Genomic DNA, 24772 nt, shown 5'->3' with positions numbered 1-24772 from the left:
CTGATGAAAATACTAAAATCAATCAATCAACCTGTGGTTCTGATAAAACATGCACTTTGAGAGCCAGGAAGATTAATGCACATTTTGCCTTGATGTTTGCAAAACAAAACCGTAATCCCTGACAATCAGTTTGGAGATAACTGACCGATTTGTTCTCATCTCTGAAGATAAGCCAAACAGTAAGGAAGATGGTGAGTATTCAGGATTACAAACTCAGCTGGTATTTATCCAGACTAAGTTCCTTTCTAAATCATGCTTTTCTTCCTGTATGAGCTAAGTGATCTTTGCTGGCTTTGTAGGTTAGCAATGCCATGCAACTTGTTCCAAAAACTTGATTGGTACTGCTGTAAAATGGATGCACAAATTAAATTTGGCTTCAGCAACAAGTTATTTTCTAGTCCTTAATGGGACTTAGCTAAATGACAGTCATATGGTACTCCCTGGGATAGCGAAAGCAGGCAGTAAAGCAGTTTTTAGGTATTTTATTAGGCACCTTTCTGAAATTTTAGGCAGTCTCCTATACTGGATTTCATGCACAAGCATCAAGCACTCGTACTAGCAAATTGTCAAGGTCTTACACAGTTGTTCAGTGCTAGAATTTTTCTATAGTAAGGGAGGTAATGGAAAGCTGATTCCTAGGTTCTCATCCAGAGCATGGGGAACCCAAGTATGCAGCCAGGCAATGTGGATGTGGAAGGAAGGGAATATCATAGATTGACACTTGACTGGGATAGATCAGATGGGATCGACCTAGGCCTACTAGATTAAGAAGCATCATTGCTGATAATGTCATGGAATTGTCTGAACTGTAATCACACTGCACCTTGATAGCCTAGGAGATAAGTATTTTCCCATTGCTCTTAGCAAAGTGATAGCTGAGAGTCCTTATAATGTTTCGGGTCACTGAAAGCTATTTTCCCCTTAATGAACATTTTAAAAAAAGGAAGTGATGCACAGATGGACAGACTTATTCTTCAGCATATATCACTCAGGGCTGTGTAGTCAAGGATCTTCTAATGAAGCAAAATGTTGCGGGCTGATATAAACTGTCAGTCTCATTGTTTATTTTTACTTGCTAGTTTGCTGTGGCTGTATAACATTATCAGTCTATTGTACTTTGAGGACATTGATATATAGAGATAAGAAGTTTCTGCTGATTACCCCAATCAGCTAAAAGTAATAACACTTTTAAATAACTCCTCCTGGCCCCCCACTTTTGTTTGCATAGATTTGCTCTATGGGAACTGACAGTTTGGTTTGATTACTGTGGGCTGTAAAAATGTCAGATAATTCAATGCCTGAAGCAAGAAAACATAAATGCTTTGCAAACTAGCTGTGTATGCTTTGCATACAGCTGCAGCTGACCATGTAGCTTCCTGACTATATGTTCTATATGGTTCAGGATTTTTAATTGTATAGATGTCCTAAAATATGCAAAAATATTCTTTATGAAATACAAGTATATGTGAATGTTTTATTTTAATTGTAGGAAGCAAAGAAATAAAATATACACATTGTAAATGCTCAACATTTTTGAAAAAGTGTCAAGAGAATGGTACATGTGTTGAAAGGAAGCTCCCTCTTTTTTTGTGAGTATGTCAATAGGGGAATATTTTGCAAAGCCTTCCAGTGAACTGATTGAGCTTTCCAACATTGCTGTAGGCTGCTGACCACAAAACAAAATGCTTATGTGTCTATTTTGTTACAGGCTGTGAAATGTCATGTTTGCCTAGAATCTGTTTAATGATGAAGGCCTGGTACAGGAATTTCACTTGCTTCATGAATTTCCTATTAATGCAAATGCCTTTTCTCAAGTAATACTCTTGGCTAAGACACTGCAGTGACTGGCCAAGCTCACACAAGTGAGATAAAGCAACTTCTGAATGGCAGGTGTCAGCAGCATAGGCAGCTGCATGACGTGTGAGTGACATGGAAGAAACAGGCTGGCTGCCAAGACTCCTGAGCAGCAATGTGCTTGAGGTACGTGTGAAACACTGAATGTGCTTCATATACAGGTCTGCTCTGACCCATTTAGTGCATACATATGGAATGTCTCTTCAAGTACCAGAGATAAAGGTGAGGCAATGTGATACTGAGAAGCACATGTGCATCCATAAAGCTGAGCACCCTTAGTTAATTTGAATGGACTCCAAAGTGGTAGGAAGCCATGTCTGCTGTGATACAAGTGCTAGCTGATTAAGGGCTTGACTGATAACTGACAGTGCAAAGGCGCAAAGTGGGCTCTGCACATACTGTTTCTGTAACCTTAATCTTAACTTCTCTTTTGCATAAGCTTGGGAACCCAGTGATTCCAATGAATAAATAAAGAGGTTCCTGTCTCTGGAACCTGCAGATTCATATAAATGTTCAGACTCTGTGGTCAAGAGTTTTTCAGATTCTAACCCCTAATTTACAGAGAGATAGGAAACTGTTGTGCTTGGTAAATAGTAACAATGAGACAGATCCTAATATTGTCAGGCCTAAGCTTATCTCTGGGACTTGCAAACGACTATGTGTGCTGAGAGCAGCACACATACTTTCTGGGTGTGTAGGAAAAGAGATGCTGAGTGCCCCCCAGCCCATCTCTTCTCTACTATCCACTCTCAGGGATTTTTATTCTGATTTCTAACTCCTTGAGTGATTGAGTTTTTAATCTTTAATGTCTCTATATGTTGTTTTTGTGTGTAGTAGTAGCAAGAGTAATGAATGCAGTGCTTTTTTGATAAGTTACAATGTTTGTTTATGCAATATAATAGCTCTGTGGCACTGTTCTGAATGTTTTTTTTCCTCTGGTGTGGAAGAACAAAGATCATTGTTTACTCACACATGACGTTTGACCAGTGTTAGTGGAATACATTAAAAAAATTAATAGTCTTATTCCCAGATCCAGTGAGCCTTATTCTTCCTTTGTATTTACTGTAGTGTAGAGTTAAGACATCTTTATGCCTGTACAAAAAACAAGAAGGTAATCCTTGTCTGACAGTGTTCACCTTTTACCAGAGATGTTGCTGCATGGTCCGTCTTGAGCAGCTGTTGCAGGTTGGCTTGGGGATGATTGCACAAGGTCCACTCATATTGTACCTATTCTGTGGGTAAACACTCTTTGTGGCTCTCCATCCATTGTTTCTGAAGGCATTACATTCCTTCTAGCAATAGCAATATTGCTGTGCAATAGGCCTGTCATTACACCTCATCTGTTGGAATAAGCATGCAGGTGGGGAGATGCTGCCATATTCTTCTGTGCTAAAAGCAGGGTGGGAGGGTAAATGGAAGGAGAGAAACTGGTATTGTTTATATAATGTATGAAAGAATCGGGAGAAAAAGGGCCATATGCTCAGATAAAAGTTGAAATCTCATTAATTCATGCCAGCATGACAATGAGGACATTGTAACCCCATCACCTACATCTTTCATACAAAGTGTGCCAATAAAACATCAAGGATAGGAAAACTATATATCTGTTTGCTTAATCACTCCTTCCTGCAGTTCTGAACACAAACTAGAATTGTTAACATTCAAAGCAATTCTTTCCTGTCAAATGGGAATGAGTTCCTGCAGAGAAGCTTCTTTTTTTCTACAGAAAGGTTTAGAAGTGTTACTGGCTGCTTGGATACAAAGGACAGTCTGCTTGGTGACTGTAAATCAGTGCCATCTCCTTAATGTCGGTCAGGCTATGGTAATTTATACTTGCTGAAGTAGTCAAACCTGCCAACAGGCACCTGGTTAAATACATATGTTTAACCTGCTGCAGTTGCTCAGAAGCAATTAAAGCAGTAACTACTCCATTAGATGGAGAAGTGGTAAGAGGTTGCCTAGTTGAAGTCCATCTTTCACTACAACACGAGGGGCACTACGGTCCAGGGTGGTGCCTTCCCTGCCACCCCCTCCCACTGAAGCCTCTGATGAAGATATAAAGACAGAGGAATGTAGATATCAATAACATGCACCAAGCACAACTGAAGATATAACCTAAAGACTTGCTTGCCCTGCTGTGCCCTGTGCTGAATGGTGGCATGATCCAAATCTCCTCTTCTATTGCCTTCCCAGTCCTTACCTCACTTTTCCCTTTTTTGGACCTGCCATATCTCCTTGGTCTTTTCCCTTCAACTCTTCAATCTAGTTTCTTCTTGTTAATCATTACAACAAAAAAATGTGATGTTTGCTACTGTTGCTAGCCCTGCTTACATACTATATCCTTTTCCTCTCCTTTGCCTTGTCTATTTGGACTGTAAGCTCTGAGTACTCCTTTTGGCTAGGCACTGTACAAATAAGGGGGACCCAATCTTGGTTTGTCCTCAGGCATTATAATAATAAAAAGGCATTTCAAATTAGTACTCTATCATAAAAATGTGCCTGTTCTTAATGAGAGATTATCTTTTCTAGCTCCAACTGATACAATCAAAGCAGAGAGACCAGCATACTCATTTTGAATAATATTTCAGCAAGATCTTGTTATTTTGTTGCCTTCTGCAGTCTACCAGGTACTTCTTTTCCTTATAAAATGCATCTGCTAACAACAGCTAAAATGCTAACATAGAACTGAGCGAAAAGAATTATTCTAATACTGCAAGTAATGCCCCTACAAGAATGATGACATGAGTGATAAAGGAAACTAATAGCATGCAATCATCTTAATGTTTAAAATAACCTAACACATTAAGGAAGATTTTAAAAATATATTCCTGCAAACTTAGAAAGTAACTTTTTGGAGACAGGGCAGTGCATTTTTTTTTTGGTTATGTCTTTCTTGTTACCTTCCGGTTGTCTGTTCTCATAGGGGACACTACTTCTGTACAACACCATCAACTTTTGGTGGGTCTCTGCACAGGTGGTAAGATGTCAGAGAAGATTTTGATTCCTTGATGGTAAGATTTCTGGTCTATGCTAGCAGTTGCACTATTGTTCTCCCCCTTGCAAATGGTATGTTGTAAGTTTTACCCTGGGCAGTATCATAAAAACAACATTTTAGAAATATTAATGTAGTCACTTAGATGGAAAGGGAATAGAAGTGTGGATGATTTTTACATTACGCTACAACTGAAATCGATGTAACTCTGCTATCTTCCTTTATTAGATGGAGACATGAGACATCTCACCTAACTGTAAACACCCACACTGTAGCTATCTCCTTTGAGCAAGTCATGCTACTACTTTTATAGTCAAGAGAAAAATTGTCCTATTTTAGACATTTCCTTTCAGATGAGATAATTTACAACCTGTAAGTGCTTATTTCTCACTCCTGACTGTTAAGGCCATCTAGACTAGAAGCTTAGATGAGGACATTTATACTGTAGACATTTGCATTTGATCATCTGAGTCCTGTTCGTGGTGCCAGGTCAGTAACTGGGTCAGTAAGGAGTCAAGAAAATGCATCTTCTGCAAAGTTTCATTCAACATGCACTCATCACTCCTGCTGTGCCTCTCAGGCTTGGACCAGATCTGGGTCATGGCTTCTCAGCTTTGAAGGCAACATTGAAGATTGCTGTGGATGGGGAGGATGTTCAGGCCGGGGCCTGGCCACTCTTTCCACAAGAAGCAGAAGGAGGAATAGGGCAAGGATGGAAAATCTGGAGAACTGGGCTTAATGCCTCTGCTGCCTCAATCTTCTCAGCTATCTTTGCCACACCACATATTCTGATACCTTCTTTGGCTGCAGTTATAGTCTGATTTCCAGGCCTCTGCCATAAGAAAATGGTGCAGTGAGCCCATGGCCTTTCTGCCGCCCTCACTGACTGCTGCTTCTGGTGCCAGTGGCATGAGCCAGCTTTGGCCTGAGAAGAAAAAGAGGTACACTTTAAGACCAAGTGTGCCCAAGGATAAGTCTTCTTTCCTTATTCGTCTGTCCAGCTGTAGTTTTTAGTTGCCACTTACTTGAAAAGATATGATAAGTACTAATTGGCACAAGATAGTACAGGCAGGCATCTGCCTTCCCTAGTAATGAAGGGGATAAAACACTGTAAAGATATTTGCTTCCCTTTAGAAACTTAACTACATTTACAGTCCTTTATATAATTTAAATAAGTAATTTCAGGGAGGGGTGGCCTGACCCACAGAGTTACAGGAACAGTTAATTCCTGGCTACCATTTGCTCCTTGTGAAGAATAAATCCTTCATGGTCTCTTTCTCTCTCTCTTTCTTTCTTTCTTCTTCTTCTTTTTTTTTTTTTTTAAGATGCATTTGAATCTAAAATAATGATGAAGATTAGGTATTATATGCTTCTTCTGTAGTAGACCACACAAAACCAATGCAGCAGAGGAATTAACTATTGTTTTGTGTGAGTGTGACACTAAAACCATGATCCTAATTTCGGTAGGAGTTAAATGATTGATCAGATTCACAGAACAGTCTCAGCTAAAGAGAAGATGGAAAGGCTCAAAATGCTTGTTTCAATATTTAAAGAAGTATATATACTGCCTTTTTAATCTGAAGGGGCTTTTGCTTTGGAAATAATTTATTTTAAAGGATTTTTTGCAAAGAAAAGAGATTCCCAAAACAAAAATGAAAACAACATATTTTTGTTTGATCTGAATCATTTTTTTTTTCACCAAATCTAAATGGGCATTATTCATACCATTGTACTTACAAACACTGGAGACAGATGAGAGAAACACTTTTTCCCCAGGCTGCTTGGAGACCAATGAACTGTACAGTTAGTAGCTTGCTTTAATGCAGAGCTAGAACAAGGCTTTTTATCCACACAGTATAACCGTATTTATCTGAATGCATTTCTGTTACTTCGCATTGGATACTATCATTTTTTTTTCACCTATGGTCTTCTGTGGCATACTGTTACTTGATGTTAGCCTTGTGTTTGGCATGAAATTGATGTAAAGGAATACATTAGGAGTTTTATCAGAGGTGTTTTAATTAGGCAAGATATTCTATTCACTTACTGAATATTTGCTTTGGGTTGCTTGTAAAAGGCTGTGGAGTACAACTACCTAAATACTCCCAGCTAAATGTCAGATGGGGTATCCTGCACTCTGTTGATTAATTACATAATATTTAGATCATTTAGCTAATCTGTAGAATGCATATAGCATAGTTAATGAAAGATTTCAAACCTCCAGGCAGAGTTTAAGAAATGAATCATCATGTACAGTACACAATCTTCATTATTCACTGCAGAAATGCAGCATCCATTGGTACGAAGGTTAAACTAGGAGAGGTGCAAAAGACAATGATGCCCTGCCAAACTCTGTTTGCCAGTTATTTTCTGCCTGCTTGGGGAACCACACACAGCAGGTTGAACAGATATTCTGGCTTCTTCTGAGTGGGGCTGAGGCTGATGTCAGAGGTACTTATAAGGAAGGGACTCATCTCACAGTTTGTTCTCCTCCAGAGTGTGCAGAAACCTCTGTGAGTTGGGGTCTCCCCCATGCGTTGCCACTCTGGGTAAAATGTTGAGGTGGGAAAGGAGTGGTAAGGCTTGCCCAAACAAAATGAGTTCTGGGATGTGCAAATCTTTTCTTCCCATGTGCAGTGATGTGCAATGATTAGCTAACAAAGCTGAAATGTCAACATTATCATCACCACCTATTGGCATGGATTGGGTAGCTCATTCCATTTTCAAAGTTTTTTTCAGCCTGTTAGCAGCAGTTAAAGATATCAGTTAATCTTTAAAATGACTGTCAGTTTTTCTCCATAACTCTGAGGGCCAGCAGTTTATTGAGATAGAGAGAAAAGGTCTCTTGTTTTTTTAAAGAAAGTATCTGGGAACATGAAATGGAAGCTTCACTAAACTGCCAGTTTGTTGATGTTGTGTGATCCAGCTCATTAGGTCTGGGCTGGAAGCCTTAGGCTTGTAACAAAACATTTTATGAAGTCTCAGTAGAGGAAAAGGTGAAAAGCAAATTGGAAATGGTAGGGAAGAAAGGCAGATGGGATGAGAAGGCAAAAATGAGATCTGTTTAGTTATAGGCTGATTTGATTGCACTAATATTGGGCAACTCCTCTCTCACAGATTGCCCGTGGAGAGAAATGACACTAATGGTATGATGTACTGTCACAGACAAATAAAAATAGTAGAATCTGTCCTCTGGGATGTAACCATGAGACTCTAGAGAGATGTTCTCCGCATGTAGCTCGCATTAATGTTCATACTGTTACCAGTTCCTGGGAGCATTGGGAGCCACCCTGCCCTCAGCTCCCTTGGTGGGAGGGATTGTGAGCTCATTCCTTATATGCCTCAGGCAAAGGCAACTGTGAGAACTAATATCCATCTATCCCAGGTTTTTAAAGCTGACTCTGGCTGAAGGAGATTAAGGACCACTTGCACTATCCCTCCATCTGTTAAACCTCCAATAGGAGGATGGGAACAAACAGCTGGGGTGGGAGTGATGTCTTATCTGCTCCAGCTGCTTTCTAAGTGGGTATCCAACCAGGGTCTTTGGAGTATATAGCAAAAAGGAGCATACATCTCCTCCCCTTTTTTAAAATTCCTGTATGTGGTCAGGACCTGAGTTTTATATCTCATCTGAAAGATAACACCTCCAGGAGCATCTTGGGAGAGCAATTTAGTACTGAGTCAGAGGAAAGAGAATGAGTCACTGCAGCTCTTAGATTTTTCTTGGAAGTTTCTCACTGAAGCACTGACCCAGCCTGACACCGTTTAGTAGATGACATCAGAGGGACTGAAGCTTATGTAAAATTCAGAGTGGGGTAAAGGCTAGAATTCCAAGGAACTGGTTTGGAAAGAGTGATTAATTCTTTGTGGGGCAGTTGAAAAGTATTTAACTGGGGAATGTTCATCATGCAGATACTGTAAAACCGAACCAAACAAACAAAAAAAAAATCAGAAGACAAGACTGTCTAACCAGAAATCTTGAGTTGCTAAGTAGTGGATACAGCATGTGTCACATTACAGACTGTTCCTTCCTTTAGCAGTAGCACACAAAGTGAACTCATTATAATTGAACTGTATTTTGCTAGAAAAAGCTCCAGTCTTTTTTTTTTTTTTTAATCTTACTATGCAGCTACCTGATTTTTACAGTGGAGCTGCCTGCAGTCCTGCGAAGGATACCCTCATCAACAGAAAGACATCAATGGCAGTGTCAGGTTGTCATTGTGGAGTGGTGCTCTGGTGATTATCAGTGAATTGACAATGATTAGTGACTCAGAGTTGCTCATTCTTAATCCAGCCCACTCCACCACTGCTGGTACTGCCTCGTGGGAAGCAAATCTAAGCACATGCACAGGAAGACGCCTCAGTGTTATTTTGCTGGCAACCCTCCAGAAGCCTCCTTTACACTGTAACTGCTTGTCTGCTACCCACTGAGTTTGCCATCAGGCTAAAGATTTTCTTCTAGTCCTGTGGGGACTTTAGAGGGGTTACATTCTACATTAATGCCAAACACTGAAGAAGATAAAAATGATTTAAGATATGTGAGATGTGCATGTATGTGATACAATGCTGATACATACGTGAGTGAAAAATGGACCTCCTGGCAGGAATCATTGCAGCCTAATCTCCTGAGGAATCTCCCTGTGCTGAAGAGATGACCTTCTGTGGACTGCAGTAACTCCTACACTGGCATCCTGTTCCATAAGAGCAGGGACAAAAATTAGAGATTTCTTTAAGCTTCTTTTCTGCTGCTGCAGACTTGAAGTCACATGCCATCCAGATAAGTGTAGATGAGCAAAAGCTGCGTGTGCTGTGCCATACCCTCAGAACACTATTCCAAGACTGTTCAAACTGCAGACCTGGTTGAAGTGTGGTGTGTTTCGTGTCTGGCCCGTATGCCCAGATCACCCAGGTTAGATATAGCAGAACTTACAGATCCCAGTAAGAAGTTCCCTCCCCAGATATTACAATCACATGAGATAGAGAAAGCGGGAGAATAGAAGGGTAAGTCACAAAACTGATGTGAATCCAGTTGCAAAAATAGGACTTTTAACAACCTGAGCTGGTGAAGCTGGAAATGAACTTGCCAGCGTGAGTATCTGAGAATCACTGTGGGTGTGTCATTTCTCTTAAAATACTATGAATTCTGCCCCTTTTTTACTGACCCTTCTGCCTCTCCTGTCCCAATATATTTCCTACATGGAGCTGGCTAGAGAACATACAGCTGACTTGGTCTGCCTCACATAACGCAGGAATTCTTCAGTAGCAATGGAAAGTTTTGCATGATTTTTTTTAGAAGTGTGGTTCTCTGCTACATGACCACTTCCTGAGCCAGTAAAAATTGAGCTTCCTGTATGATTAAGCACACAAGGTGCAAGGCAGAAGAAAGGCCAGTTATTTTCAACAGGCTATTCTTTAAGAGCTGGAGGAAAGTAGGTGCCTATACAAATGGCAATCTTTCTAGTATAGCCAACATATTAGGAGCAATAATTCTTAGAATCAAAACCGAAGGCAAAAATATGCTCAACAGCTTCATGCTCAACAACATTATTCCTGGAAAGGAATAATGTTTCTGGTACTTAAATGAAGTTATAAAACAAGGCAATTGTGGTCTATGATCACTTTGAGGAAAAGGGGTAGCTCTGTTAGATCTCTCCTCTTTGACTTTCCTTTTAATGCCGAGTATATTTTGTCACATTAATACTCATTGCTTTGAGCTGTTTCTGGCAAACCAGGTAAGTTCTGCTTACTGCAGCTATACATCTTGAACAAACATGAAGTTGTTTATATGTAATGTTTTGATGGATGGAATGAAAACTGGCATTTCAAGGCACATTTCAAGTGTCTGCATCCAGAGTTCTTGGCATGCTGGCGCATCCTGTGAAAAAGTGGTTCTGTCTCAATAATATGGAACACCTGAGCTGTATTTGAGCAGTATTTGATGGGTGGCCCAGATAACATGGCATCCACACAGCTACCTGCCAGGCACTCCGTCCAGGTGTACAGGCAATGTACTAAACTGCACAGCGTGTCTCCTTTACAGTGCAAGGCATCTGTCTGTGTCTGGGGCCACACTTGGCAGACTGAGCAGCAAATCTGTTATTCTGGAGATAAATGGATACCTCTCAATAGACTCTTGAGACATATCCTTGCTGTCCTTATTCAAGCTTTGACCTTTTGTGGGTTCCCTTGGAGTTAAAAGGGCTCACTTTACTCTCTGTCCTTTCACTGAAGTCTTTGTCTACATACCTTGTAGGCAAAAGACTACTGGGATCTGTTCTTTTTTGTTAACACTAGTTTCTTAAGCCTTCATACTTCTGTATCAGAGGAGAACTGTATTGTTTGAATTTCCTGCCATCTGAGGCATGAAATAACATGGGATTGGACTGCTGTGTGACTTGGGGTGTATCTGGCCTCTTTGGGCCACAGAGCACGGAGGATGACTCCTAAGAGTATCCCTTGTGCATGGGGTCTTTCTGGTTAACACGTCCTTGGGCTATTGAACAGTACCATGGTCTTCTGCTCTGTGACACCAGCAGCTGGTCAGTTAGCCATAGACCAGGCTGATCAGCAGTGCCATAGAGTGTCAGAGTGGTATGGAGACCATGGCGCTGTGCTGCATAAAAGGGGCACAGCAGATTTAGCTGCTAGGCAGGAATCAGTTGTGAGTCTTGCACTTTGTGTAAGACATGACAGGTCTGCAGAATGCTAACACTGCTTATCATCTGTATCTGCTCTGTGGTTCTTCATTAGCAGCTGCAGTGAGTGAGAAACCTCAGACTCCTACATTTGACATAAATTGTGGGTCACCGTTTCCTAGCACCAGGCTACACCAGCAAGCATTCCAAGAACATGTGCTGTGTCTGTCTTCCTCATACTTGTTAGTGCAGGCTCTCATCCTGCTCCAGTTGAAATCAAGGGACAAAACGCCCATTGAAATTAATGAGAACATGGGTGAGCCCACTTCCCATATGGTGCCTGTCAACCATGTGCTTAAAAAACATCTGATGTATTTTTATTCTGATCATGTGTTTGATGTCAAGATTGAGACTTGCGAAGGTTTATAAGTCCTGAGAATGTAGACCGTAAGAAATTCCCAAGTTTTGTATAAATATCCAGCTTTGTTCTTTTGTGAGAGAACCACATGCCAGCATGAGAACTCATATGATTTTGGGTGCAGCTTAGAGAAGCCATCTGTTTTAAGGTACACATATAGCACTCTGTGGCAAACTCTGTGCCTCTGTCAGTGCAGCACTCATTTACACAAACCTAAAGTGGCAAGTTACTTTGAATTTCTGATGAACGACTGAGAAATATTAAGGATGACCATTATCCTTTATGCAGTTCTATGACTTTTATACACCTTTACAATATCTGCTACCGTGGCAGCTTAGTCATTTTGAAGCTGTAATGCTATCACCTTTGCTATAAAGTAAATTTACACTTCTTGTCTGAAACACAAATAGAAAAACTTCTGTGTAAGACTTTAGCCCAATTCATAGCCTTTACAGTTAAAATTCCTTCCTCAGTAAAGATGCTATAGCAGAGAATCAGTGGAATGATATTTGATATTGATAGATATTCTCCACTGATAAATATCTTGTTGGGTGGTTCATTTCAATTTAAATAGGTCCCTGAACTTCAGGTAGATGACCAAAATTTTAATATGACATTATAGTGGACAGGATTTATCTGTTATGAAACAAGCTTACTGTTTTATGTCACCTTGACTTTGAGCAAATGTATCATATTATAACTGAAATTGTTCAGAGTACAGTGGAGCATAAAAGAAAAATGATTCTGGACAAGGCACAAGCACAAGTTGACTTTCATGCTTCCTAAGGACAGAGACTAAAGGAAAGTGTGAAACATCATCTTTGTTGATTTGCTTTTATCCTCCAGAGCTGTATGGGGAGTCCTCCAAGGCTTGTGGATTGCACTTGAGTGGACTGGACTTAAATAGGGTATGGCCTAGAAAAGATGCAAAAAAACAAAAGATACCTTCCCCAAACTTCTTTCTATTGAGGTAAATTGCTGGCAGTGTCGACACAGCAAAGGTCATCTTGTGATTTCTTATGCTAACAATAAGAGTCAGGAAAAGAAGTTTCTCTTATTACTGTTTCATAATTGCCATGCTTCCTGTATCAATCACATTTTGTATATTGGTTTGTGAGCAATAAACTGCTGCTAAAGGAAAGGAATAGAACCACAACAGCAGCTATGTTATTTATAGGGGACAAGAGTGAATTTAATATAATTTATCCTACTCAGGATAAAAATCAGTATCTGTCTTGAACAGACAAGAACCTATCTTGAGTGGACAAAAATCTTCATTTACTTCCACCGCACCCACAGTGATTTCCCACTCTGCTGCCTAAAGCTTATTTTTCACAGTTAATAATAAACATCATTGACTAAATGATGACTGCAGTTCCTCTGCTGGAATTACAAGTGATCACTTATGTTTTAGACAGTGCCATTCTTCCTTCAGTGCATTCATTCACAGCACACTCTACATTACCAAAGCCTCTGTTTAATCACTGGCTTCAGCCTCAGTGAATTTCATTTAAGTAAAGCTGAAAACGTTTTCCAAATAGTTGTGAAACACACCTAAAAAACCCGTATGTTCTACTTTTGCTTCAGTTAGTCACTGCCTATTTACTATAAGGAATAAAAGAAGGACTTTGACCTCTAGAATAGAATTTCAGGGGCAATCTCATCCAGAACATCTGAAAAATGTGTCACCTCCAGCCACTAACCAAATTAACCTTTACTGTGTTTCATACTTAACAGAGAAAACAATTTCCTCTAACTGTATCCTAAGGGTACTGAAGAGATACTGATATCACTTACAGTATATTCTGGAAGATAAGGTTTCATTTTCCTCTTTGGTATTGGAAGATGTTAAATCTAATGATACTGTATAAAATTGGTGAGCTCTTCTGCTTTAATTTTCCAAAATGCTAATTTGGTAATGCAAAAGGTTAGTGGTGGTAAGCTTCTAAAAATGGCTCATTTATACACTGTTAGTTTAAAAAATGTTGGTTCGGCTTCTTAATAGGTGGATGAGTTAACTCTTGGAGTGTTAACTGAAATAGTTGTTAGTAATCTGAGAAAGACTGAAGGTTGTTTGAAAGACTTATACGTTATTTTTTTGAAATGGATTTGAACAAACTGAATGTGCCATACCTTACTCCTCCAAATATTATACAGTATCTGTTAACTTTTAAATAGTGTTTAAAGTGTATCTCAGGACTATGATTACAAAGCATCCCTCAGTAGTCTTAAAAATTAATGTTAATCAAGGCTTAGCTATGAGTGAGAGCAAACATGTCTGAATAACTACTCAGCGTATCTCCTTAAGCCACATAGCTCGTCTGGCTTCTATTTAACTGAAAACATACTTACGCCTGGATTATTTTCTACTTTCTTGTAATCTAAGAGATATTTTACCATAGATGCAATAAATATTCCATGGTAAATGCAATAAAATGGTTTTGGTTCCAAATTTATTCATCTTCCTGTCTGTGTCAGCCAGACTGCAGCCATGTAACATAATATAATGGCGTTCCTAGCAGCAGAACTGAAGTTATTAGAGGAAGACATGCACTGGTTACATAACATGTTGGGTACATGCCTGTTAGGCCTTGCCTACCTGATTGTATTGAGCCTGTGTTCTAGAAGTGCTGTACGTATGTTTCTCTCTCCAGTAACTAATTAATGAAGGCTGAAATAATTAATGCTGAATGTAACAGAAGTACAGTGTAGATACCAAGGTTAACAAGTTTATCTTATTTCTTGCCATCCATTATCTATGCATCTCTGATATTAGTTGAATAAACTGCACAAGAACCGTGTAAGTATAACGTAAAACTTATGAATACTGCAATATTCCAGTTAAATGTATTGGCAGTGTGAAAGGTGTATGGTGTATGGTGTATGGTAAATCATCAATTCATTCAACCAAAGTGGCAGTGTTGTAGATAACACCAGAAGATCCATTCTTGGGAATGGTGGTATTGTTATGACTGCAATACTGTCTGAAGGACATTAAAATACTTATGTTGTTTATTTTCAATCTGGCTGCTAATGTCGTTCTTATCAAAGCAAATGTGAAAAAAAAAACAGTTGGGGCGCAGACTTCAGAGTGACTTCAGCTCCTATTCAAGCAAGTGGTGATGGAAGGTACTTAGGATATCTCTGAAAATATTTAGCAACCCAGTGGGTCAAGCTCAGAACCTACAGGAAATGGAATCATTCCAGCTTCACTTCTAAAAAATTTTAAGAAAAACAAATCTTTTTTGTTATTAAAAACAAATTTCCCAAGAGCATCTGCACTTTCCAAATGTTTAGCATGTGGATGACTCACCAGCTTTATGCTAAGATACCATGCTGTTATTTCAAAACCAAAATACCAGCTCTGACATTTTCATATGTTGCACAGAGATCTGTAGTCTTTTTCATTATTATTTTATATCAGTTCAGCTTTTAAAAGTCTAAAAAGAAGCTGGGATTAAACATGATGCTGATTTTGGATCCAGGAAGGTCTATTGCAAAAAGGCTTTTTCTCTGACAAACTCTATCTATTTGGTAGATGAATTTTATTAAAAAAGGAAAAACTTTAATTTTCTTGTTTATCGAGACCCTGATATTAACTGAATTGTAATTGTTGCAAAATTTGAAATAGGAATGAAAAAATTATCCTTTTTTTTATGAGGAATACCAACTAGCTCAAGATATAACTTGGAACAGATCAAAGCTGTCTTGAGTTAGGCCAATTAGGATGGCTTTTTAAGGACTCCTTTGCTCACTGGGTCTTGCTAGAAGACAATTCGAAATTTAGCTCTTCCACCACTTGTCAAGAGGCCTTGACTGCTCAGGAAAAGGGGGTGGGAGGGGAGAGAAGAAAAGAGTTATAACACGTAGCGTACCTAGCACCCAGAGTTTTCTTTGTTAGGAGATTTTTTTACCATTAAGACTGGCTTAAAGGAGGACCAGCTTTGTTTTTTGGTGCTTATATCAAGAATAAAGTAAAATGTCCTCCTTAAAGAATTTACAACTTTAAGACTTCATTTTTGCTTCCATGGCAACATAAAATCTTTGTGCATAAGGAGTTATGGGTGCACAAGGAATATATACTAAATCCTCAGTGTGGCTGTGCAAGTTATTACTTGGAATAAAATAGAATATGGCTCTTCTCAGCTTGAATGGCCAGTAGTAGGAAGGAGAAAGGAATCTCTATGCCAAGGAAGGAAAACTGTGTTCCCAAGTCACATCTATTGCTTATGATAAACGGATAAAGAATTAACTTGTTATTTTGGTTCCAGTGGTACATGGAATCTCAGATACAAAAATTTAGTCCACAGAGACTTCTTCATGATCTTCCAGCACAGAGTGATCTCTTGGTTGGTGCAAGAGAAAGAGCAGGGCTGAAGTATCTTCTATAACAGCATCTGGAGATCTTTTTGTTACCTCATTTATGTTAGACTAATGTCTAAATGAGCTCAGGATCAAGAAAAAAAAAAGTGTCTAAAGCTTCCCCCTCCAGAGTTTAGTGCCAGTCTGTGTTAGAAAAAATGTGAATATAACAAGCCCAGAGAGAGTGACTTTCAGTGTATGGAGACCTATATTACAAATACAAGAATTCAGGTCTCACTGTATGTGCTTTGCAAAATCAGAACCTCTGGGCTTGCTATGCAGTGCTTTTCATGATAAAGAGTTGGAGACTTTCTTTAGCCATGTAGGCTCATTAATTTTACATTTACATTTACGTACATTTTACACTTCCATATAGAAAGCAAGTATTCCTGGAGGGACTGAGTTACCTCATAACTTTTTACTGTAGCTCTATTTGTATCTTCATTTGAAGCAACAGATATCAGATAGCTTTTATGTGTTTTTGTTTTAAGAGCCATGATAATAGTGGCATGATCCAGGAATATGGAGCCCGTTTGGCAGCTCCTAATTTCCTATTCCCCAGAGACCTTGATCTTAAATACGTGTACGCAATCATGTGTCCTGGATGGAAAAATCAGAAACAGGTAGGAGAAGATACCAGCCTCCTCTCGAAAGCCTATGCAGCTCTCTGGCAGTGTCCTTTAAAAGGAAGACAGAACTCTCTAGCTGCACTTCAAAGCAGTAGAAGGGTTTATGTAGGTTTAATTGTCACTACTTTATGATCCTCCTGTGTATGGTCATTGCTACTTTTCTATGGCTCTATGAGTAATAAGAAAATTAAGAGAGGGAGAATAGTTAAAATGACTTTTCATACCTGGGGAACAACTTGCATTTCTTCAGCCCTGAAAATCCCTTTGCCTCCCCTGCTCTTATTCCTGCTATCCTTTGCAGGCCATTAAGTATACAGTTCCCTCTCAGTAGCTAATGAGACTTAAATAAACATACTGAGAGATGAACACGGCCTCTACAGTTTAATAAATGATGCTGATTCTGGTCTCAGTTACGCTGGTGTAAATCTGGAACACCACCACTACTTACAGTTGAATTACTCTAGATTTATATCAGAGCTGAATTTAGCCCATAGACTTCAATTTTTTAACCCATTAGAATTTTATCGCTGCAATTTAAGCTACTTTTAAAGCCCAAATATAAAAATAGTTTAGCAGATCAAATTTCATACCTAACTTTTGCCATATCTCTTTGGATACTGCAACTCTAGCTTCATTTTTGTCTGTTTTTAAACCTTACTCTTCCAACAGCCAAGGAATGGATAACGTTGTGGTGATAACTGATAACATTACGTTTTATAATTAGATCAATGCATCTTTTCTTAGAGAAAGCCCTTTAACTCTGCCCTTGAATTTTTGTACTTTTGGCTGCAAATCGTGTGCAGCCCAAGTTTTTAAACACAGTTTTTAAACATAGTTTGCCGTCTGGTTCATGATTAAAATGACGTGTCTTGATGGATATAAGAAATGCAATGCATCTTAAACTATTCAGAGGAACAAAGTACTGTTTTGTTCTTATAAAACAGGTAGCGCCAGAGCTCCTATGATCACATCACCAGTGTTGTAATGAACAGGTTATTCAGAATCTGCCAAAAATCAAAGGTGCGTGAATGAAAAAAGGCATTGAGAGGAGAGCTACGGCCAATCAGCTCACAAGCAACATGAGCCTTTGAGTCAACCAGCTTTCTACCACATTCTTCCATTTAGGTCAAAATAATAGTAAATAACAACACTCTCTGCTGAAATTGAGTAGCCTTCCTTTAGATTATTATTAACTCAGAGTATGAGTGCAAGTAACTGTATGCAGTATAAAGAAGGATATCTCTATGTATTTTAAATCTAAGATGGAGGAGCCAAATATGCATGAAATGTCATGACTTTAACCTTGTTTGAGGCTGATTCTGCTCAGTAATGCTTTTGGGGAGCATTAGACTTTAGGCAGGACAGTAAAAAAACGGAACCTGAATTGATGTAATAAGTTCATGAGGGAGCAGAAATCTTTAGTTGTATGAGCTTTGAGAACATAGTATATGAAGGTATTCTAGGCTGATGTTGGGATAAATGCATTTGATGATCTTGATGAAGTGATGATCTTCAGTACTACTGAGGATAGGAATCCATGCATCCCATAATAGTTACCCTTATCTACTTTTTATAATAATAAGAAAATGTGTGTGGGAAGGGGGAGGAGGAAGAAGATATAAAAACCTATGCAACAGAAGCCATTTAAAAGACAAGATTTGCCAACTATCGTTACCATAGTTACCTTGCATTATAATTATAGAAGAAAGATCCGTGGTGGTCTTATTTAACCATATGTGGGATGTACCGGTGATTGGATGATGACCCCTGTTCTGTGAAATAAAGAAGAGACATACCATCTTTCAGCACATTAGACTCATGGAAATAAATTAACAAATTTATTAAAAATCAACTTGTCCATGTAATAATGATGAATTATGTTTATTTCAAGAAATCTGGTCACACTTCCTGGAGATTTATGATTGAAAAAAAGCTAGCTGAGTGTTTTAGTGTTAATTTTCAAACTCACTATGTCATGTATTCCAAAATAGCTGATACAAACTCTAACCAAAGAATTCAAGTACACTGACAAGTCTAGATTGACTCGGAGGACTGAGTATGTGCCTGTTTATTAAAGTTAGGCATGTAAGCCTCCATGGGTCTTTGTTCTTCCTGTACATAAGTTGATCTTTCCTGAGACATGCGTGTTCTCTTCTTATAGCTCATCATTCTGGGCTTTTTTTTTTTTTTTTAACTTTTTCACCTTCAGAATAAAGGAACGGGATTTTCAGACTAAGAGTGATCTTAACACTGTAGGATAGCACACATTCCCTAGCTATTTTTCCTTGCAGATCATACTGCCCCAGACCTGCTGTGGGGCTTGGAACACACATTTGTGTTGTGGCATTGCAATAGCTATTGCATCCAAATTCTGCATAATGCGTCCTTTTCATTCTTGTGACTGGTGCAAACCGTGGACCGTCTATTGATCATTTGTCTTGGCATGGTCTCATCATTTATCCCAGGGACACTGATATACAGAATCCTGGCAAAGATACATGCTAACTTATGTGCCTAGGAACTACTTCTTATGGAAACTCAAAGATGTAAACAGATTGAACTTCCTCTCGCATGTCCTGGGAAGAATTTGCAGTATCAGGACTTTAATCCTTCCTAATTGGTCAGTTCCCCAGTTGATCTTTTTTTGGCCTTTTGTAAGCTTCCTCTTGCCTATCATTAGGAAGAACCTACAGCTGAGTAAAATATACAACTACTTACACCAGAGAGGGCCTGTTTTGTGGTCTGATCTTTTCAAGCCACAGCTGCATTAACCTTTTCAGACACTGTGGTTATGTTTACATTGTTGTCAAACAACTGAGCTAGCTTTAAGCTGGCTAATTTGGGACCTGCTAGCAACACGGTCATGGCAGCTTGTACTAACTGCCCTAGCACTTACCTGCTTCTGGGGCAGGTTTTGCAGCCTGCCTTGAGCTTTTGGCTGCCTCTTCTACCACTGAGATCAGGACCTGAAATAAAATTTAAAATGACCCTAAGTGTGCCTGCAAGGGCTGGAATGCATTTCTTTGACTACAAACATAACACATACTCTGTGGCATGTTGTGACTCATGCTTAGCTTTCTATCAGATTGGTGTTTTCTATGGCAACACCATTACTTTTTTATTAGATCTCCTTATTTCCCGTAACTTTTCCTGAGAAAAATCAATCCAACTGTTCTGCCATTTTTCTAACCAAAATACCCATACTTCTGTCACCCAAATCATGGCATACCTATGCAGCAAGAAAACACTAGTAGCTTTGTTTTCAAAGAGAAGAGCTGCTTGGTTTGCATAAGGTAAGCCAGAAAATGTGGCTTTCTGATATTTAGGCCAGTGAATACTAGCTGCTTCCTGCTTGCTTGTTAAGTTCTCACCATGGCTTTAGAGGATGGGTAATCAAAACATCAAAGGTGCACCTCCTCCCTATTCATCTGAGTCTCAGATTTATTCCTTTGTAATTCTAGCTTGGTGTCCAAATTTCGTTTAGTTGTACATTAAAGATGCCTCGAAATAAACTAACCCTCCTATCCTGGAACAGCTTTCTTTTCCATTCACTAAGTTTTTACATGTTTTTTTTCTCTTAAGTCAGAAAATATATTTAGCCCTTTTCACAGGTGTGTTTGCTTTCTGTTCTGCCACTCATCCAGAGAAATCGATCGTTTGGATAGTTCTACTTGTGAGACAGACTCATAGGTAGTGTGAACTGGAGTAACTCCTTCAATTCTCCTGGCATATGCCAGCCTAGATATGCTCAGCATCTGACCTGCAATTTGTTTGTTCTCTATATACTGAATATTCACTCATCCTTCACCTAGAATGAAGGATGGAGGTGGGAAGGAAGGAAATAAAAGCAGTTTGGCATTTTTATTTCTGTGTAAAACTATTCTTATTCTACTCACATACTGATACATCAAAGAAACCAGTAAATCTTAGAGTATGTTTCAGGACAATATTTTCATCCTTTTTCTTCCTGATGAAGGGATTAATCATAAACATGCAATAATTTATGGGACTGAAAAAAATGATGGAAATTATTCTTATGGGGCTCACATTGCCTTATTAGTCTCTATAAAATGATTAAAATGATTCAGAGAAACAAACCACGGCAACTTCACTATACTTCATGAATCCTATCCTTCCTTTACAGAGTAGCATTTATTGCCTGGAAAGGTCATTAATTAAGGACTGGAATGACCCAAAAAATCCATATTTGATGCCTGACCATGGAGTTTGCAGAAGTTCAATCTAAAGCCACTTGGTAATATTTCTGCATTCTTCTGTGAAACCTAACAGCCTGAATATGTGAATATCTGTTAGTTAATTTTCTGTGGGGGAGGCTATAACATTTGACTAATGCCCCACTTGCATGAACAACTAAATTTAAGTCTGTTAAGCCTTTTCTCCAAGTATCAGCCTTGACTGCATATAGAGGGTGGGGGAACATTTCTTTTCTCATGCTAAGTAGCCTCCATTTTACAGAACAGAAGCAGTAAGCATCACAGACTCTTCTGTGGTAAGAAAACAGCGTAAGACTTTTAAGATATAACTGGGAATTGTATTCATTTCGAAGTGGATTTTGCTTTTTGCATTCATAGCAGTAATGCTGTAGTGAAACTGAATAATCAATTCCATCTGTAAAACCAGATGCTGAAATGTTTTGCAAGCAAATTGTTTGTTTATTCAAGTAAGTTAATAGATCCTTAAACTCATTTTGTACATATAAACAGAGCATAATACTAACATACTAACATAGCCTAAACCTTGTGGTTACAGCCATTCAGGCATGTGGAGGTATGTAGCTTGCTGATACAGATCTGGCCCAAAGCTCACACTGAAAAAACCAGCCTCACTGAGTTGTCTGATTTTAAAAATCAAAACTTTTTGTTGTTAATAATCTTGTCAAAATGTACATTTAAGATTTACTGCAGTAATGCTGTAATGGGTGAGAAAAGCTTTATCACCTCAGTAGTTCATTGGTCCATTCTATGGGAATTCTTATTAAACAAATATTTGCAAGATTAGGATCTTAAATTTGACACTTTCCTATGGGGATGATAGCAGTGGCCAGTTTTCTAAGAAGTGAGTGTTTATTGAGGTGAGCCAATGTCAAACATCCTACATCTGGAATCTCAGTGAGATTTTATTTTATTTTTTTCAGTTCTGTGTCTTCTATTTTACTCCTACATCTGCAGATTTGAATATTCAAGCACAAGCTGGGAGTAGGAGTACATTATTTTGGGCTACTGATATTTAGTTTGAAATTGTCAATCAACTTACAGTCAGTGTACAGTGAAGAACAAATACTGCCAAAATCTGAAAAAAAAGCACTAATTACTTTGATATGAAATGTATTTATACTGAATAATCCTAAATTGTTAATAGTTCACAAATTGTGTATTAAATGTTAGTGCATGTTGACTTCCTCATAGTGTTCTAACATAGGGTAAGCAGAAAGTAGAAATGACTTCTCATGAATTCATATGTCTTAGGGGTTTCTCAAGGTCAGTAGCAATTCCTGCAGTAAATTAAAAAAATGCATTTTTTCTTTTCTCCTCTTTGTGTATCTTTTACATAACCAGATTTCGATGTAGCACTCTTAAGTTGCACAACACCAGAAGTAGTATCTCTACTAATAGAAGACAGGAATATCCGCACATGCTCAGTCTGTTATCAGCTAAATAAACTCAAGCATTGGAATTTGCTCAAAGAAAAGAGGACAAATTCAACCACATCCAGTACCTCTATGCCAAAGTCATCTCTGGGAGAAATACCAACAATATGAGTAAATGTGTAGGATATCTGTAAATAAATTAAAATTCTTCAAAACATATTGGTGGCATGAAGATCATTGTACAAAAACTTGGGAATTAAAAATCAAACAGCAAGGTCACTTTCACATTATTGAGGATTGGATAGAGTATTCACTTCTCTATTTCTCCAGCTGAACATGATTCTTCAGAAGAAAGATTAGAAGTCATGGTGACTTCAGCTAAACTGCTAGCTGAAGTTTGGCCTGAGGAATACCTATCTGGTGCCATGTTGACATGATGGCCACCTGTGTGGTTTGTTTTTATGCCAGTGTGCTCGAAGGCTAGTAAGCCATCCTAAATAACTCGGGATCTTCCTTGCTGAACTGCAGAGAGCTGGATAGAATGTTTTTTATACTGGAAAATACTAATTTATCAAAATGAAGACATTTCCAGAAAATGCATTTCTTTTGAGAAAAAGTTTGTTAGGAATGCATCTCATATCCAGTGTGAAATTCCTGGCAGAAAGCGAGAAAGGGTTGATGTGGACCTTCTTGGGGTCTCAGGGTACTGCAATACCTTGTTCAGCTGGCTACTGTTCTGAGGAACCCTAGGTCTTGAAAAACACTGTAAACTGCAGATTTTCTGGGCTCATTTTTTAAAAGTAGTGGGTTTTTTTGTTTGTTTGGTTTTTTATCCTAGCTTAGGAGAGAACAATTCTGAAAATCTCTTCTTTTGCAATTCTTGTTGGACTGTTGATGTTGCTATTCAGTAATTTTCTGGTATGGTATCTGCTTAAGATTATGATTAAAGCATCTTCAAAAATAATTAATGTGTATTATTTTGGTACGTTTATTAGTGATGTGAGAAATAGAACATTCTCGTGCAAGTGTCTGAATGTACAATATTTCTCTCTTCCAAGATAAGCTTAATCTTGATTTTTTTTTCAGGATGGGAGCCTTAATCTGCTTTATGTACATATTAAAAAAGGCTTAAAGCCTAGTGACCCCCGAACTACGTTATTCAGAAATTACAATGAGCTGGAATTTACTGAATTACTTCTTGCAATGTTACTAAAGCAAACTATTCCAGTGTAATTAGTACAAATCAGGCAATGCTGTAACATCAATCTGAAAAGTTCAAGCAGGTCTTCTAAGGGCAATGAATAGGTGATAATGGACAGTACAGTATACACCATCTCTGTTATGCAAGATAATACTGCTAATTATGCAGTGAAATCTGTCAGAAGCAACCACTCAGAAAACCTAACAAAAGCCTTTTACTGAGCAGAGGTTGTATCTAATAGTAAAGGTAGAGCAGAACCATTTATTCAGGTATAATTGAGGGGTAGTCTCTGGATTTCTGTGGCACAGCGTGAAGCTGTGAAAGTTCTGCTTTCAGAGATTGGTTCAGGAAGGTTATTTTCTTGTGCAGGTCCTTTTGTTGTTCAATTATTATTGGGCATGTGCCCAAGTCAAGAATGTATCCAGGCAAGTTGATCTCTTTTTAGAACCATCTTTGAATATAATAGTTTAATAGGAAGAAATCTACATATTTCTTGCTTCTCAGATTCATGCTTTTGTTCTAGCCTCTGTAACCAAAACAGTCGACTAGAGAAATAGCTACATATGTATGTCAAGGTTTTATTTGGACCGATTTTTAGGGTTTAAATTTTTTATCTTTTCAGTATAATTTTAAATGGTGCCAGAGAACCTGTGCATGGGCTCGATATAAGGCAGACACATGTTGTTTCTAGTCGTGTAAGCTCAGCTTTTGAAAGCAGGCATCAGATTTTTCCTGAATGTCTATCTGGGCATCCAAAATGAACAAATATAACTTGATCTTTCAGAACTGTTTAGTATCTGAACCTATTTCAGTATCCCTGATAATGCATTGAAATCATAAGGCACTTTTGGCTCCAAGCTAACATCAGCTAAATTATGCATCAGCATAATCATACTAAATCAACAGTACTCTGTTGATATAAATACAGGATCACCTTAAGCACTGAATAGAAGTACTTCAGTTTTACTTATAGTTCTTCTTGCAGGTTTTCTGACCTTTGCCTTCTACAGAGTCTAGGGAGTATAAGCTGCTCTTGTTGATTGTGATACCATTTTAAGCATTGCACTACTGCT

The 24772-nt window shown here is 38.5% G+C and overlaps 1 long non-coding RNA gene across 1 annotated transcript in view; it reads left to right on the top strand.

The window, feature by feature from the left end:
- The first annotated feature begins 1772 nt into the window (after window positions 1–1772).
- LOC112962379 overlaps window positions 1773–24772 on the top strand; it is a 92892-nt gene continuing 69892 nt past the window's right edge. The window contains exons 1-3 of the long non-coding RNA XR_003252288.1: window positions 1773–1980; window positions 4384–4481; window positions 4778–4865. This is a non-coding gene — a long non-coding RNA (uncharacterized LOC112962379). The remainder of the gene's footprint in view (window positions 1981–4383; window positions 4482–4777; window positions 4866–24772) is intronic.

Source organism: Apteryx rowi, unplaced genomic scaffold (genome assembly GCF_003343035.1).
Source record: "Apteryx rowi isolate R43461 unplaced genomic scaffold, aptRow1 scaffold_147, whole genome shotgun sequence".
NCBI classification, from domain to species: Eukaryota; Metazoa; Chordata; class Aves; order Apterygiformes; family Apterygidae; genus Apteryx; species Apteryx rowi.
This window is presented reverse-complemented; position numbering and strand designations above follow the sequence as displayed.